The sequence below is a fragment of the Porites lutea genome, chromosome 9 (genome assembly GCF_958299795.1).
Source record: "Porites lutea chromosome 9, jaPorLute2.1, whole genome shotgun sequence".
Taxonomy (NCBI): domain Eukaryota; kingdom Metazoa; phylum Cnidaria; class Anthozoa; order Scleractinia; family Poritidae; genus Porites; species Porites lutea.
The window spans coordinates 20,527,453-20,545,566 of NC_133209.1; the positions used below are offsets into that span (position 1 = coordinate 20,527,453).

General features: G+C 40.1%; 1 long non-coding RNA gene across 1 annotated transcript; it reads right to left on the reverse strand.

The window, feature by feature from the left end:
- Window positions 1–360: 360 nt before the first annotated feature.
- LOC140947714 (uncharacterized) lies at window positions 361–17,485 on the reverse strand. The gene is made up of 4 exons (XR_012166999.1): window positions 17,431–17,485; window positions 17,206–17,267; window positions 7,970–7,997; window positions 361–696 (listed from the first exon to the last, which is right to left on the reverse strand). It is a non-coding gene; the product is annotated as an uncharacterized lncRNA (long non-coding RNA).
- Window positions 17,486–18,114: the final 629 nt, after the last annotated feature.

The window sequence follows — 18,114 nt, forward strand, 5'->3', positions numbered from 1 at the left end:
CGTACGTAGCCATTTTGGCCAAGGGAGTGCCTCTCCTGGGGGAGGGAAGGGGGGATTAGAGAGGTGGCGTTAGCAGAAAATCAATTGGGAGGCAAAAATCTCTCGGAGAGAAGTAAGTGTACTTGTCCAAGAAGAACTCGACTTTAGCATTTTCATGATAGAAATATAGGGTATTTTCCATTACATGTCCTGATTGCAAAATTGGCTTCGGGCGCGATATAGTTTATACCGTTCTATTTCTCTTTCCTTTTAGTCTATATAAGTCTCAACACTTCGTCAGAGAAAAAGTATTTTATCAAGCATTTTATTAAAGAAACTACAGTATCCGTAATTCCTCTTCGTAAAATATTGTTTTGGCTGAAAAACTAGAAGGATCTACATTTGTTATAGCGGCTAGCGGTGAAGATAGCGTACAAAAATAAACAGAATCAGTGCTTTGATGAAATGATAAATATATAAATTTCGTACACTGGAACTGCGGAATTTAGAAACAAATGCAAAGAATACCATCGGTTAACAGGCTTGCAATTAGAGAGTTCTTTCGTCAGTGTTTGGATCCGCATATTCGTAGAGTGCAAATGTTGCAACAGCTCGTACATGCTAGGCCAGGACTGCATGGATTAGTTTCGCATCCAAAACCGTTTGGGCAATGTAACGGCTGAGAACAACGGGTCTTGCAAAGGCCAAATACGTTCTCTGCAATTCAATAGATAAGAGTTAGCAGTCGATATCACTGGGGACTCAGCCAATAGCTAACTAACTGGACGGGATAATAACGACCGAGGGCAGAGTCCAATACCAGAAGCATTTGAAGTTCTTGTTTCTAATTGGCCAAGGAACGAAGTCTGGGCAATATGCGAAACAGAACTGCCAATATATTGTTAAAAATGGTATGTGTATTTTCAGAAAACAAAAGCGATTGACAGAAACAAAGCATAGACCAAAATCATCGTTTGAAGTACTTTTAAAGACATAGAAGAACCGGCATGCTAAACTATTTTGAGCTGCGATTGAGAGATTGGGAGAGGTATGGACACTTCCCAGCTAGTTTTGCTTAGTTTCGTGATAGAGGTACCAAGTACAGTCGACTCCCGGTAACTCGAACCCTCTATAACTCGAACCTCCCGCTAACTCGAAGCAATTTTCATTTCCCTTCAGAACATTTTTTATATAATTTTACCCTCGATAACTCGAACTTTTTTTCTGTTTCCCTTGAAGGTTCGAATTATCGGGAGTCGACTGTATTTATTTGCGTGTTTCAGTTATCAGTAGAAGCTCCTGAAAGGAACACCTCCGCAACTGCAGTTGGCCGCGTACGAAACACATTATAGGCTCCATTTATAATGTATTTTTAAAGCTTTAAAATAAGTTTAAGAGTGGTTGTCAGAGAAAACCGGGAAAAATGTTAAAAATGTCAACGGAAGGGGGTCGACAGAATAAGTTCATACTAACATCATAGATAGGTCTGGTGGAGTAATGAACAAATATACCAAACATAGGTTCTTCACTGCTCTTGTATTAGAGATACGAGCATCACTTTTTTCGACCCCCTCGGACGCCATTTTTATAAGCAAATTTTCACCATTTTCTGAAACTCACAGAACCCTCCAAATTTAACGAGCGAAGTTTATTTTTTGTATGCGATACAACACATCACAGAACTACTTTCTAAAATCATAAGATTTGTTAAGTATTCACGGACAAGACTAAAATTTTCTTATTTTATCTGACCTAAACTCAGTGTCAGCAAACGAGCAAAAAATCGGGCATTTTTGAATTGATCTACAGCACACAACTAAAACGACAGAACAACTCTGACAGCCAAATTGCAGTCTACTATCATCCATGTAACCAAAACACTAATAATCATTTTGGGCCATTGAAACAGGAAGAAATTAGAAAACTCACATTTGTTATAGTTTCCAAGCTTTTTCTTGCAAACAGGCCGATCCCTTCGTGTTTGTTTTAAGTCCTCTTCGTGAATTTTCTTTCGTATTTCCCTGTAAAGTATGTTTAACACCTGAAGGACATATAAAAAAGCTCGAAATACTGCCTAGGTTACATTTTCAAGGGCAAAAAGTGCTGAACGATAGGATGAAACTAGAAAATAACAAAACGACGCCATCTTGAAAATTCACCACTCAGGAGGGACTGGCACTAGTAGCTGCCTTGTCCACAAGTGATGAATTACCAAACAGATAAAAAACGAAAACAAACAAACCGGCTTATCAGCTTCCTATTACAGTCCTATTTCTTCTTCAATTACTACTTTTAGTTCAATTGTTGTCGTTTTTTTTTTTCGGCGGAGTGATGGGGTGTGGTGAACAGGTGACCAATTGGTATTACTTTATTCAGTCTTCATTTGCTTTTCATTCACTTCATTTTGAGTTATCCCATATAAGTCTTAGCGTTTCTTTGGACTCTTTTTTTGTATCATTTATTTTTGCGTCAGTCTTCAATCACCGTCCATGTCCAAGGGTCCACTCATCTCCTGTTCATGATTTCATGATGCACAGTTTCGTAGTCCGGAAGGCTTCGCCCGAAGGGTACCTCTTTCAAGCATCAGGTGTATCAAAGGGTAGCTAGGAAATCACAACTTGAAGTATGTGAAAGGAGAGGAAAATCTTTCATTAAGTATTTTAAAGAGCCTATTATTAAAATACTTCGAAGAAACACGCCTTATGGCAATATCATTTACATGTTAACGTTACTCGAAAATTACCGGAAGACCTCCTTTCTTACCGATTTATTCTCACGAAGCAGATATAAAGAGTACAACTTTTTAATGGAAGATACACGAAAGGGGTACTTTTTGTCAAAAATAGTATATTTAAGGGTAAGGGACTGGACCTCGGGGCGAAGCCTCTCCGAACAAAGCTTTATTGAGTAGCCTCCCACCCCTCCCCCCCCCCCCCTCCCCCTTCTCCCTAGAGCTTTCCACAAGTTGCTCGCCAACTTTTTGGCAACTTGTAGTATTTCGAGCAACTTTTTTCGTTTCAAGCAACTTCTTGCGTAATTTCTGAGCAATTCTTCTTACTAGTTTTCTTCCAATTCTGAGATATCTGAGCAGTTTTAACTGCTTAAATTGGCCTTGCTTCCATATTGCACAGTGTTTTAGTAGACAATTTATGAATTTCCTATGAAAAAGGAGCCAGATCCTCACCCCTTGGGGGCAGATGATGGGCGCAAGATGCAGCCGGGCTGCTAGGTCAGAGGGTTTTTCGATTCACACTTGACTGACACGAGTGTCTAAGGTGAAGAGGGTCATTCAACAAGTTTAATGGCTCATACTAGAATTTTTACAATTATTAATATTAATATTGATGTGTAGTCTTTACTCATACATTTTTTTAAAATTGTGGTTTACGGGCTTCTGATGGCGGACAGAGTTATCTAGCAACGCTAATTACGCTGCAAAATTACACAAAATTACTTTTTATACTCTACCAGGAGCCATATATATATAAGTCGGGGTAGTGGACCGTAACTGGATACCTTTTCCAGGGATGGGGCTGACCTCATCGAAATATATATCATAGCCATTAAATGTACTATTTTTAGCACATTTTGTGCCATCTTGTGTGACTCGCGCGCGCATTTTTTGCAACAGCGCCTTGGAAAGGATTAACAAACGAAATGGCGTTGGAAATTACCTCTGTGGCAGATGAATAAATTCCGTTTCTGTCATCAGTGCCTCCTCTGAAGTTAAGGCAAGACCTTAACAATTACTCTAAATGTGAGGACTGTGAACATGGATTCTGCTTGTGTTAAACGTCGTAGTGAGAGTGTTTTTGACAAATCCAGTGACGAAGAGATGTAGGAGATGTCAAAACTCGAGTGAACACTCAGACCCCTTTTAAAAATTTTTGAACTGCCAAAAAACTTGCATGGATTCGCCTTTTCTTTACATGCGACCCGCGGAACCGTAAAGTTTTTGAGCTGCAAACAGTATTGCAATCTATGGAGAATTTGCACGTTTCCTCTAAACGGGTTGCACAGGTACAAAATTCGTCCGGACCCGTGGTGTTTAGCTTAGCCTTAGCTTGTGTGGACCGTGCAAAGAGCATACTGAAAAAGAAGTGAGCAGGAAAAACAATGAGGGGAAGGGGTACGGAGTGAGAGCCGTAGGAACCCCTGTAATGGTACTTTTTAACAAAAGCTCCTTCCGGATCCTTCCGGTATAAAACCAGATCTGGTAAACCCTTTGAATGGTTTATTTTGACAGCTCTTGTCAACAGTCTATTACCTTATGGAAATGCGAAGTGATAGCGATGAGATCATCACTAAATGGGAGTGAAGCAATTAACCTGCGATCAAGCGTTCTTCTTGTTTTTTCCTTTGAAAGAAAAACAAGCTAAATTCAACTAAAAGAAGTAACTGATGAAGAAATAAGACTGGATTAGGTCGCTGATAAGCTGGTTTGTTTGTGTTTTGTTTTTTTTCTTACTGGTAATTACAGGAGCCCATAGGCTCCTGGTAATAGTTCGTAATAGCCAACGTTCGATAAAGGAACTTCCTACATGAATCCGAGGCTTTCTGGTTACATTTCTGTATTAGGTTTGGTTTTCTATGTGCTCAAGTCTCTTTTGGGAAGTACGAGACAATTGAGTCGTGAAAAATTTGCAATTTTTGTCCTTATGTTCGATATCGAACGCAGCTACTAGTGCCAGTCCCTCCTGAGTGGTGAATTTTCAAGATGGCGTCGTCTTGTTATTTTCTAGTTTCATCCTATCGTTCATCACTTTTTGCCCTTTGAAAATGTAACCTAGGCAGTATTTCGAGCTTTTTTATATGTTCTCCAGCTGCTGAGCATACTTTACAGGGAAATACGAAAGAAAATTCACGAAGAGGACTTAAAACAAACACGAAGGGATCGGCCTGTTTGCAAGAAAAAGCTTGGAAACTATAACAAATGTGAGTTTTCTAATTTCTTCCTGTTTCAATGGCCCAAAATGATTATTAGTGTTTTGGTTACATGGATGATAGTAGACTGCAATTTGGCTGTCAGAGTTGTTCTGTCGTTTTAGTTGTGTGCTGTAGATCAATTCAAAAATGCCCGATTTTTTGCTCGTTTGCTGACACTGAGTTTAGGTCAGATAAAATAAGAAAATTTTAGTCTTGTCCGTGGATACTTAACAAATCTTATGGTTTTAGAAAGTAGTTCTGTGATGTGTTGTATCGCATACAAAAAATAAACTTCGCTCGTTAAATTTGGAGGGTTCTGTGAGTTTCAGAAAATGGTGAAAATTTGCTTATAAAAATGGCGTCCGAGGGGGTCGAAAAAAGTGATGCTCGTATCTCTAATACAAGAGCAGTGAAGAACCTATGTTTGGTATATTTGTTCATTACTCCACCAGACCTATCTATGATGTTAGTATGAACTTATTCTGTCGACTCCCTTCCGTTGACATTTTTAACATTTTGCCCGGTTTTCTCTGACAACCACTCTTAAATAGCCTATTTTATTTTATTTCGTTATTGTTAGCTGAGCTCTCGAAAATTTGGTAAACTTTCCATCCGAGAAAATTTGGTTATGACGTATCTTACGTCCACCCGCCCACCCGTACACACTCTTCATGTAAGCCGATGTCAAATGTCACAATAGATGTTGTACAATTTGAAACTAGCCTTCTGTATGAGTATGGTTAGATTGACAGCTGTCAAAATCAGACATCCGCTGACAACTATCACTTGACCATCTCGCGGGCTCGGATGAAAGACCAGTCGTTTTGCCCATACACTTACCAATTCAACATAAAAACGAACCTACGCCAGGCGGGGCTGTCAGTCGGCTGCCAGTAGTTTAAAGTTATATGCGAAAGCGAAATTAAGGTCAATTGACAGCTGTCAAAATGGGAAATGAGCAGACCACTATCAGAAAACTAATAACGTGGGCTGAGGTCCGCTAAGGAACACGATCTGGCATTTCGCACCCACTACAAGCCGGACTAAAATGTCTTACTCACACTTGACAGTCCGTTAATTCGAATACTTGCCATTCTAATGAAGGTTAATTGACAGCTGTCAAACTAGAGCATCCGCCACCATCATCATCATCACCTGACTGTATCGCGGGCTCATTTTTCTACCCATTGAGGTCACCTATTTTTCTTAGTTTTCTGCTGATATTTTATTTGATAACGGGCTAAATTCTGTATTTTAAGCGGAGCCCCAATAGCCCATCCTAGAAAATGTGGAAATCACGTGATGTACAGCGACCGCCCGACCTTCCGTCCGCTCGCACCATAGGCGTACCAGTGTTTAATCTCATTCTTTCTAGCTACTTTGGGAGCCTGCAACCTGATATTGTACATGTATAGTCTCTCCAACGGAGTGGTTGGAGAGACTATGAATTGACCTTATAAAACTAAGGTGGTGGGCGACTGGGTAATTTTGTTTGGGAAGAATTTGTTTTCCAGGCCTAATCTACTGTGATTGAACGAGATTGTTATTTTTGGGTGTACATATAGGACTATTAACTTGCTCTAAATTTTCACTCTTGGACTGTCAAATTATTTTTCTCCAAAATCACTTAAAGTCACATGAATGTGCCCTAAAGTTAATTGATTTGTGGATTACAAGTTTATTGTTTGATTTAAATTATGAAGTTATTTTTTTAATATTCGAGGGAACGCCGTCTTTGGCTATCCCTGGCCGTGGATTCATCTGTGAAAAACCGCACAGAAAATTGATTTCGCATGCTTGTTCCTGACATGGGGGTCAACCTAAAGCTCCGAAATCTTTTTGGTCCCCCCCCCCCCCCCCATTACTAAATTATACACGGCAAAAACTCAAGCTGGCCGTATCAAAACGTTCGGCGCGTGTGTTTAAAGGCCCATTGCCAACCTTTATGCATTGCACGCCGCCAACACAAGTCCCGCAAATTTCGTGTTATACGAAATTACCGTGCATAGTTGTAAAAGGGTTTTCCAAAGATTTGATATCCGTTCGCTCAGGCTATCCTTTGGAAAAAATTGTCATCCGTTCGAAAGGCTCGGGAAATTGTCATCCTTTCGAACGGCTCGGGTTATCCGTTTGAAGAAAATTGTCATCCGTTCGAACGGCTCGAGCTATCCTTTCAAAACAATTGTCAGCCTCGCTGCTGTTCCAAAACACTTTCACCCGAGCCGTTTGCGACGAAGTATCAAAAAATGTAAGCTTAAATAATTCTTATAAGCGTTGTTTACCATCACCTCATGAATTTTCACGGTACATTTTCTACTGAATAGCATTCTTTGCTTTTATAACATTCGATTATCGTTACAACTTTTATCAAGACTATAAAGGTATAATATTCGACAAATATCCCGAACAAGTTGTGTTTTGACTTTTATGCGCCAAATATCAAACGCTTTTGGTAGCCGTGGGAATACTGATAATATACCATCATCTTCCCTCACCATTTCCGGGAAAACAATTAAAAAGCTATTACCAGGGCACAGATCTGAAAAATAAAAACTGTTCGTTGCATATTCACGGCGGCTTACATGTTACAAACTTGAATGCTAGTGTATATTTTGTCACTCAATTACCTCGGCATGTCACGGAGACGTTCACGTTTCTTTCTGTTAAACCTAAAATGTCAATGGACTCATCCACTTCCATGAGAAATAATACCTATTTACAAGCTTCGCAGGCGAACAGTGAAACACAACGCCGATGCGCCCACAGCTGAATAGCTTTGACTATTTTGTCTTTTTGCGAGAAAGAGTGTCGACCTATCATAGCGCGCATTTGCGAAAGCGCGATTTCAAAACAAAAACAAACGACCGCGTTGCATCAAGGTCGGCAATCGGCCCTTAAAGGTTTGAGTGCTGGTCTCAAAAGAGTCATGTCAACTGGACTCTTTACTGTTTGTAAATTGTAAACTAACTGTACACTCGCTAGGTTAAGTTTGACACTCAGGTACGCGCCAAGTTTTCCAATTAATCAAGTTACACTTGAAATAGCTCAGAAGAGGAAATCGTACCTATATCTCCCAAGGGTAGTGGTTCAACCTGTGGGAAAAAAACAAAAACAGAAACAAATAACAGAAACAGAATTAGAGAGACAAAAAGGAAAAAAAAAGCGAATGAAACAAAGTTTGCCTTATTTTGCTCCTTTCTGCAATTTTCGCTTCGTGTATTTTTTGTCATTTAACGGTGCATCTTTAGCTACAGTTTTGCTTTTCTTGCATCTTTTGTACATGTTTGTTACAGATTAATTTATTTAACGCACCTTTAGCTAAGTCATTTCAAGAATGCTAAAAAGATATTTGTTTAAAAACAAAAATGAGGCAAATTACACAGTAGCGAATCCAGAATATTGAGAAGCCCACCCTAAATTCACCAGTGTAACATAATTAAAGGAGTAACTGAATATTATGTTTCAGACCGTTAAACAGATATACCGTCAATAGGCTGTACGACAGGCGTTAAAAGAGGAAGTTGAAGGGGGTGTCCTTGATTGAAGATACACAAGAAAATGGTTGACGGTGCAAAAATTATTCGAAAGATCAAGCCGCAAAAAAGGTTTTTTGCGCCCTCTTGTGTGTTAACGTGGCCCGAATCTATTTATATGTGCGTTGGTTATGTTTTTGAATCGCGTTTTTCGGCAGGAATGATTTAAGCGGTTTCTATAATTGTTGGCCTCTCTAATAAAGAATGGTGCAACTTAAAAAAATGTCGTTTATTTTGTTGTAGGTATAAAAACGCTCGAGAAAATCTAGTTTTATATCCGCAAGTTTAAAGTCAATCGTGACCGTAGAACTCGCTAAATAAAATGCTGGTCAAATTTAATCTTAAAATGCAACGCTAACACATTTGTGAAAAATTAAGGCACAAATAGGGGAAGAGTTCCGACGGACTATCTCCTATCTGCAAGGGTATTCTTGCCCAAAGCTTTATTGGACTTTATTGCAAGAAGAGATGAACCGAGTAATCAAAAACCTACGGCGAATACAGTTCGCAATACAAGAAGAACAACTTTAGGCTGAATGCGGGGCAAGATAAAAGAACTTCTATTTAATCAAAGATACTGTGTTTTTGCCCTTCTCTTTTCGGAAAAAATCTCAACAAAACAAAATAAAGTATCTACTGAAATCGCCTATCAGTTTTGATCGGCACCGAAGGATCCCGTCTCGAGGAGAAATAAAGCCACCAACTCCAGTACTTCAACCAATCTGTTTTCAGATTCAACGAAAACCTGTGTGACGTTGTATTTGGCAATTTATTCAAGCTTGTTAGATTTGCCATGACATTCGCACGGGTGCAGTTTTCCATTGGGAATAATAAGAAGAATAAGACTATTTTCATTGTTTTCTTCATATCTATGACTTTATCCCCAAGTGGCAAACTTCCCGGGCGAATGTGATGACAAGTCTAAAAAGAGGGTGTGAATGGGGTTAACCGACCAGCGACAAAAGGCGGAAAATATAACTGACTACCGACAAAACGAGTAAAAAATTACCGACTATCGACAGGAAAAATATTAACCGACTACCGACATGGGCTGACATTATCAATATTTGTTTTCAGAAAAAAGAGCATTTTGCATTTTTTTTCTAGCCGTTAGGAAGTAACCTCTTTAAATAAATGACTCATCAGATGGTCTAACAGAAAGAACTTTCTCTTTTGTTGATACTGGTACAATACTACAACCAATATCATAATCACAGAAGCCACACCTTAAAGATGCTACCGACTTTCTATAAATCTTATTGAAAAAACAAAGGTGAAAAACTGAACGTTTCTTGTTTCGGTCCGAAAGTTCTTTCAGTTCTTTCCAGTTTAATGGAAAGCATTATCAGTAAAAAAAACCACGGTACCGCGATGAGCACAAACAGCAGTTTCCTTTCGAACATTTTCATGGCCGCATATACTGAAACACAAAGTTTAAGCAAAGCCGTCTTTAAACCAACTGATCGAAAACGCTTCATAGATGTATTTTTTCCCTATGGGACATAAGTAAACCAGACATGGTAGATTTCTTCAAATTCACGGAACAAGTAAACTTACTTCACCCTACTGCTCTACTGGCTGTGAAATTTACGACCGAAATATCTGACACTGAGACAATCCTTTAAGACCCGGTTGGATACCAAGGCACAACATTCAACGAAAAATGAGAAAAAGCCGATATCATTAATTGACGTAAAGACGCATTTTAAAAGGACACCTTCCAGTATATACATTTTTACCTCTTATCACCCACCAATTGTTAAAATGGATTTGACAACAAACAAGAAGCCTTGAGAATCCTACGAACAAACTCCTCTAAGGAAGTATTTCAGATTTCAAAAAGCGGTAGATGGACAGAGGCTAGCCACACAATTTTGAAAGACCAATTGCTATTAGAAGTAAAACTCATAGAAGGAAAGCAGCGCTCCTGAAACAAAACAACAAGGAAGAAAAAGAAATATTGCCTTTCGTGACACAATACAAGCCCTTTGTGTCTATTATAAAAGAAGCTTTAATGAAAAAGTGTAATCTCATACAAAACCAAACACTACCTTGCCAAAGTTTTAAAGAACCACTTAACCCTCGGACGTACACGCAAAATCATATCCCCCACCATGGTACAAAAAGAGGGTAGATTGAACCCCTCAGTGGCGGATCCAGATCCCCTTCAGATAAGGGGGAGGGGGGGGGGGCGGTCATCCAGACCCTGAGATAAGGGGGGGCCCGGTTTGCAAAAAAATGTTTTTCGGCCCTTGGGGCCTCATTTTGGTCGAAAAATAAGGGGGGCCCTCCCCTGGATCCGCCACTGCCCCTCCTCAGAGTTTTTGATATGTTGCAGTATTTCGAAGCGATTTTGCCTTCACTGAAAAGTCTTTGATCTTCTTAACAAGATGAGGTATATTTTATGAGCGGTGGCGCTGCTGGAGGCCTGTGACGTCACCGACAATGGTCGCCATCTTGGATTTTACCAAGAATTAGAAATCTGGTTAAAACAGCGAGAAATGATAATTGCTTGAAATGAATAATAACACATAAATGAGCAGTTTGCATGATTTTAGCCACAAGATTTACTTTTATTGTTGAAAAAAGTTGGAAAAAGCATACATTTTCTCTCAAAATGGCTTGTACACCTGCTACTTATTACGTAATACCAACATACCTCGTAACTCATAACAGGCCAGAGCCCCGATTTTAGTGCGCGCAGGAGGAGGCCTAATCTCCACAGCAACCACCGCAGATCGGTTTCCAATAACAGACAAGCGTTACTTTCGTAATTAGTTTTAAGCATTCCTCCAGACACCTTTCGAGAGCGCCGGACACATTGCCTGTCAAGGAACTTTGTACTTCTGATTAAACGAACCAGACATCTCAAGGAAACGCGAAATTTGATCAGACAATTTGGGATTATAAATTCATTTCACGGTCCAAGTCGATCTTCGCGGCTGGCTTCGCAATTGATAACTACAGTTTTCTCGCCGCATTTGGATTCAAATAGGCTTGATACGCTGTCAGTGGCTTTTCAAGTGCTTTCTTTTTAGAAAATAGTGCTCCGATGGCTTATTTAACTTCTCTCAAGAGTAGTATGCCGTGTCAACATTGGTGACCTTCGAAGCGAAAACGGCGAGTCGGCGTATCAAGTTTTTACTGTGGAGCCACAAGGAGGAATACACTCTCTGCTGGCACATCTTTCTCCGGTTTGGAAGGAACTCTGCGTGGAAAAGACCCTGACCAAGGAAATTTTTAAATCTTCTCTATTTGACATTTGAGAAAAGCCGTCAACAATGCACATTTTTTAGTCGCCAGTGTAAACGAATGCGAGAGCTCGAGCTCTACCTCACATCTCCTTGAGGAACAGCAAGACCGATTATCTGATTCAATGGACGACCTTTTCTATCAAACGGCGAAGGATTCAAGTCTTTTTTCTCTGGCTTAAGACGATGTAAGCGTCGATGTGCCTCCAGTGACAAATCACTCTCCAAAAAGCCCGCCAAGCACTGTCGAAATCCCGCCAAAATCTTATTCGCTGGCAGGAGCCCAAGATGCTGGATTACTCCAGATATTCTAGCTTCCAGTTCAACATCTTCGTGTTCGCTTGGGCGATCTGTATAATCAACGTCACAGATACAGTATGGTTTCTATATCAGTCATTTTAGCCTCCTTGAAATGTCAATTATAATCCAAAAGTTATTATTACAGGTTACCTTTTTTACTTAATAGGCCAAATTATGGGGCTACCCTCTCCCTCAGAGCTTACAGGCGGCGCGCCCAAGATTCTGAGGTGATGGTAGTCTTTCTTTTGAAATGTCGGTCATAATCCAAATAATTTTTGTAGGCCATCTTTATACTGTCATTTGTTTCTGAAATAGGCCAAATTATGGGGCTACCCTCTCCCTCAGTGCTTACAGGCGGCGCGCCCAAGATTCTGAGGTGATGGTAGTCTCTCTTTTGAAATGTCGGTCATTATCCAAATTTTTTTGTAGGTCATCTTTATACTGTCATTTGTTTCTGAAATAGGTCAAATTATGGGGCTACCCTCTCCCTCAGAGCTTACAGGCGGCGCACCCAAGATTCTGAGGTGATGGTAGTCTCTCTTTTGAAATGTCGGTCATTTATCCAAATTATTATCTTAGGTTATTTTTGTATTGTTATTTGTTTCTGAAATAGGCCAAATTATGGGGCTACCCTCTCCCTCAGAGCTTACAGGCGGCGCGCCCAAGATTCTGAGGTGATGGTAGTCTCTCTTTTGAAATGTCGGTCATTATCAAAATTATTATTGTAGGTCATCTTTGTACCGACATTTGTTTTGAAATAGGCCAAATTATGGGGCTACCCTCTCCCTCAGAGCTTACAGGCGGCGCGCCCAAGTTTCTGAGGTGATGGTAGTCTCCCTTTTGAAATTATAATTGTAGGTTATTTTTGTAGTGTCATTTGTTCTTGAAATAGGCCAAATTATGGGGCTTCCCTCTCCCTCAGAGCTTACAGGCGGCGCGCCCAAGATTCTGAGGTGAAGGTTGTCTCTCTTTTAAACTGTCAGTCATCAACTATAGTATTATTGAATTTTCATTTTCCAGAGTTCATAGTGGTACCTTCTTTATAGTTTTACGTGATTTGTGGCAAAGACAAGACCAGGCTAACAAATTTATTCTACTTTATGCGTGGTGCGACAATCTCCGTGGCTGACTGGCCTCCAAATTTTTCTTTATAATTTGGACGCTTCTCAGGAGTTTCTTCACTGCTTGTAATCCAGAATTGGCGATTCTCAGCAGCTTGAAGCTCTTGCATTGCATCAGTTGTTCCTTGGACGAAGACCTTTTCTTGTCCCGAGTACAATATCGATTCTCGATTCTCGACTCTCGATTACCGTGTCTTGCTCGTGCAAGGTTTCGGCAACGGGACCAGTACTAAGACCATTGCAGAAAAACTGTTTGGTAGAAGAAGAGTGAAATGGTGGCTTCGGCGCGTTACCTGTCTGATGCTCGGTATATCACTGCCAAACTGCGTAACAGAATGCGCGAAAAACCCCTCCGGTACTTGAAAAAAAAAGAAAAAAAACCTGAGCGATGAAATTTAGTAACTTATTGATGGTGTTCAGCTTCCGGTTTATTCAGCTTATTGCCAGTTGTAGGCAAAGTTCACGCGCACATTATCGCACTCTAACTGGGTCAATTGTGAGGAAACTCTTATGTCAGTCATTGACTAAAAACCCCCGCGCGTTAAGCTTTTGTGCGACGGACGTCCCTTAGAAATATCAATTGCCCACACTGATCGCCAGTTCTACTTGCAAAGTGTTGCTGATTGAGTTGTGTAATGTATTCTAGAGTGTAAATTTAGTACTAACCTCGCAGATAAGGATGCAATAAGACATTTATTTGCGTAGTTAGGCCTACTATCCATTGGGCAAGCATCCCTTTTATTTTCTTTCGATAGCCTGTCCATGCACTAACCTTTGGGTACAGAAACTAGCTGCCTCTCGCTGTACCAAAACTTGATAGTTTTGGCCTTTGGCGCCTTGGTACCCTGCGAGCTTTGGTTCATCGCGTTTTGAAAGATAGAAATTTTGATATTCCCGCGTAAAAGAAGGCCGATAAAACGTGTCTTTCATTGACTACAGTGAAACGCCCGGAAATGAAGGATGTTTTGAAAGAAACGGGAATACTGATAAAATTAAATATTTGTTTTGATAAGTGAAATTAATGAGAAATAACCATAAACTTGTTTTGTTGTTTTGTTTTTTAAAAGCGGTTTGTCTGGTACCAGATTTGTACAATTACTTTCAATCAAACATGGATCGGGTTTTGTTAATTATGACAGAATGTAATTAAAAAGCATTATGTTGACAGCTACAAGGCACATGCTTGCCTTAAGCTGCGAGTATCCCGCCATTTTTTAAACAAAGGGCCTCTGACCAAGCCGGCATTCTAATCCGCCACAAATATGTGAGGCACGCGTCTTTCAAAGTCGCCTAGTACTTAAAATCGGGGCTCTGGCCTGTTAGGCATAAAAAACTGATCATCACTGAACTTGTCTCAAAATGCGTGCGAGGGATAAACGACCATCTACTAAAAACGTTAGGTGCTAATGTTTTATCCCCTTGGAAATATCCCAGAAAAACCTAAGGGGGGTGGCATCCACCCCCCCCCCCCCACCCCTTGTACGTCCGAGGGTTAAAGTGTTATTTCTTTGAGAAAGGAAAATATGGCAAAGGACATGCTTGTTAGAGCCAAAACATTAAAGGTATAGATGTGCAGCCTGTCACCCCTTGCAGTTTTTCCCTAAGAATAATTTAGGTATCCAAAAGGCTACTGTGCCCTGTAGTCGACAGGGAAACCAAGTTCGCATTTACAGCAAAAGGTTTGGTGATTTTATCAGTGCTCATGACATTCATTTAGCAAACAATGGTGACATAAACCATCATGTTGCATAAACAAACAAGAGTTAATGAAGTTAAAGTGCAATCAAATGATACATTCTTACAAGTTTTTAAGTCTTGAAACTGGGTGAAATACCTAAAAAATATTAATAATTAACAAGCGTTTTTACTTATTTTTCAACAACCGACAAAAATCAAAAAGTTTAACCGACTACCGACAAAGATCGAAAATTTTAACCGACTACCGACAAAGTAACTGAATTTTAACTGACAACCGACAAGTGGACCCCCCCCCCCCCCCCCCCCATTCAGACCCTCTAAAAAGCTTCAATAAATTACCAAGTACAAAGGCTTTCAGTGCAGCTGAAAAATGGATGTTTAGAAGTACTGGAGTTGGTGGCTTTATTTCTCCTCAAAATGGAAACCTCGTGGGACGCTAAAAAGTGTTGAGAGTTTTCTCGTAGATATTATATTTTTGCTTTGTTAAGGTTGGTTTCGAAAAGAGAGAGACAAATACAAAGTAAGTTTGATGATTGGAAGTTCTTTAATCTTGCCCCGCATTCAGCATAAAGTTGTTCTTCTTGTATGGCGAACTGTCTTCGCCGTAGGTGTCTGATAACTCAGTGTCTTGCAATAAAGCTTTGGGCAAGAATACCTTTGCAGATAGGAGATCTGTCGGCACTCTTCCTCTATTTGTCCGTCAACTTTCACAAATGTGTTAACGTTGCATTTTAAGGTTAAATTTGGCCAGCATTCTGTGCAGCGAGTTCTACAGTCACGATTGACTTCAAAACTTGCAGATATAAGACTAGAGAGTTCTGGCACTCATTTGCTGAAGTTGGAGAAAAATCTGTTGTAGATTTTCCTAGTTATTGACTTTTTGTGTAAAAATGCGGTTTAAACATATGCCGATATCTCAAACGTTCTTATACGTACAAGAATATAAATAACATTTTCTTAAAGTTGCAACATTCTTTATTAAGGATGCCAAAAATCGTAGAAATCGGTTAAACCAGTGGAGAGGGACAGGGGGGCGGGAGCCCGGGAGAACAGGGGGCGGGAGGGAGACGGGAGACGGGAGAAGAAAGGGCGGGAAGCGGGATCTCTATGATGGCGGGAAGCGGGAGAGAAATTCCAAAAGGCAAGCTTTCGTTAATTGTTACTGCTCATCATCCAGTCAAAGAAACGAACCCAACAACGTTTCTTGACTTCCATTTAACGTTCTCCGAGGCCCTAAATCAAAATTTTAATGCGAGAAAAGTCAAAAAACGTAAAATCGCACTCGGGATAGAAAAAAGAGCATTACTTCCGGTGAAATTGGAAACCTTTCCAAGTCGGTTACATCATAGGTCACGAGTCCTCATGAATGAGGTGGCGTGACACATGTACACGTCAGGGACACCCAGTACAGAAGCATAAACCACACGAAATGATTACTCATTATGCATGTAACAAACCTGCTTCATGACCTCTAAATATAAGACTTAGTGCGGCAAAACCACGATTTACTCAGTCAAAGTTTAGAATGCTACACGTCTTGCACTGTGTAGTGCTAGTAACCTTCGCGCGAGAGAAAAAAAAAAGGGAACCACTGTTCAAGCAGACTCTCAAGGTCACGTTTCACATTATCACGAGCTTATGAGTCGTGTTTGGCCTGTCAACGCTTATTTCTTAAAATGCAAACGGTTAACGAACATGCAATTATTGTCTCGTTGAAGTCAGTTTTTATAGCTTACGACTACTTACGAAAAATAACGAAAACTAACCGCGGTGGATATGCAATTAGTACAATTAGACGCTTGGAACTAGACAGGAGTACTGAACTCTACCGTAACGTCTGGCCCTTCGACTTCATTTTGGCATGATCCCCGTAATTTCGGGATTCCTAAATGCATGTTAATGCATCTTTGATAACTGCAATAGCTATTACACTGCACAGTGGACTGAGACTATTGTCGCTGTAGTGGGATGTCAGAAGCGGTGGTCAAACCTAGATAACCAGGTTAGTGAAAACTCAGTTAAACTAAGAAAACTGACTTGTAACAATTTTCATCTTTGGCAAATTACCCTACAGCTTTAACACTAAACCCGGGCTTCTGATCTTTTTAATTTACATGATGACGGGAAAAATACAGTAAAGGGCGGGAGTCGGGAGACAAAGGAACAAAAAGGTAAGGGAGGCGGGAGAACGGGGTACGGGAAGCGGGAGGTTGTCACCCCCCTGTTCCCCCCCCTCCCCCCACAAACCATTCCCGCCGAAAAACGCGATTCAAAATCATCACGAATGTGCTCATAAATAGGTTCGGGCCACCTTAAATGCCTGTTCAGTATAATTTAGAGTAAATTTTAACATGCTAATGCTTCCGTAGTTTCTTTAAAAACACAACTACTACTTACCGGTTCAAGGAAGAAACACGCCATAAAAGCCAACGTCAGTATTAAGACAGACTTCATCGCAACTACACATGACAGAAAGCACGTTAATGTTTTACATGCAGTTTAGTGTCAAAAAGTGATATGATAACGCATATTCTGTATCTCCAAAGACGGAGAAAAACACAAACCGCTTTAATTTGTTTTACAGTTAACACAAAAAAATATCAGGCACAATCACTGAAATACCTGGTGGCCCAGATTACTCACTAAAGACGAGTTGAAATCGGATTGTATGTGTGAGCAGGATACTGTAGGAGCAATCAACAACGTCCTTTAGAAGTCCTTATATAGCTTGTATCGGGTGACTGCGCTTTGTCGACAGCAGATGACTCGGCAAATAGCTTCCGAAAAATAATGACCTCATTTTTAGGTTAATGAGCTATTAAAGGTACACAACGATTCCGGTAGAAATACGTTTTCCTTTTAAAATTCATTGTATTACAAGACGGCGATATGGTAACCGAGTTTGATAGCAGCTATCATTTTGCGGTAGCTAAATTAAGCTTAGTCGTCTCCCTAATGTTCCGAGTCATTTGTCCCAAACTTGTCAATCAGCATTAAAGTTCGTGTCTTGTTGGTTAGCAAACATAAGTTTATTTTACAAGTGTTTGGTTTCTATGTTTCAAGTAGAGGCTGTCTACGTTGCCAAATCATAATCAATATTTTTTTGAAAAACAAACAAAGAGCTTGGATAGATAGAAGAAATGTGGAGTAATGTTATCTGAGAAGCTGATATATCAAAGCACTTTTTTAGTTCATTTGATTTAAAAAAAAAAAAACAATATTGCCCAGTGTTAATTAATTGCACCACAGGTAGCAAAGGAGTTATGTGCAATCCTAACCCTAACCCTGAAACAACATTCTTTAAAA